The sequence below is a fragment of the Schistosoma mansoni genome, chromosome 6 (genome assembly GCF_000237925.1).
Source record: "Schistosoma mansoni strain Puerto Rico chromosome 6, complete genome".
Taxonomy (NCBI): Eukaryota; Metazoa; Platyhelminthes; class Trematoda; order Strigeidida; family Schistosomatidae; genus Schistosoma; species Schistosoma mansoni.
Window position 1 is genome coordinate 2,580,796 of NC_031500.1, and position 769 is coordinate 2,581,564.

Here is a 769-nt window from a genome sequence, read left to right on the forward strand (position 1 = left end):
TAACAGAAGTATAGAGTGTATACATAAACATAATATGTAAAAAGTACAAGTTGATAGTGTGACAAAGCGTTTAGTAATTGTGATAATAATTATAATAAAGGCATGAATCAATCTTTTATGATGCGAAGTATGTAACGGACTAAGAAAAATGGACATTGTAATAACATTCATTAAAAATTATTGAAACGATCTAATTCCTTATTTTCGGTGTCTTCTGAGCAGATCTTCCCAACTCTACATGCTGAACATCTAACTAGGTTTCTCTTGTAATAAATGGATACAAAGCTCAATAAATTTGTGTATTGGCTTGTCGAAGAACTTTTACTATGTGCACTGATACTGGATAAACCACTTTCTTTTATGTTCTACAAGGCGTTAAGGAATTGTAGTTTCCCGTCCAGTTCCTCCGCACACGTAAATCTGATTGCTGAGCTTATACCGTTAAATTGTTCTATGAGTTCTTTTTTTCCAATGTTCTGATCAAAGATAACGAAAGTTTTATTAATGTGATGGCAATTATTCACTAGAACTATCATTCTATGAATTCCTCAAACAAAGCTAGCAAATAAGTTATTTGCGCAGGTATAAGATAGGATAAATACTAATAAGAAAATGTACTTAGCAATCATTTTTGTCGAAAACAAGTATGATAGACATGGTAAGCAGAGATGGATAGTGGCTAGCAGTAGAATCCAGGGCGCGCGTTTCGTCCTATTTGAGACTCGTCAGCTGGATGTACCTGCATCTCAGAGTTGATGTTCACTCTGGG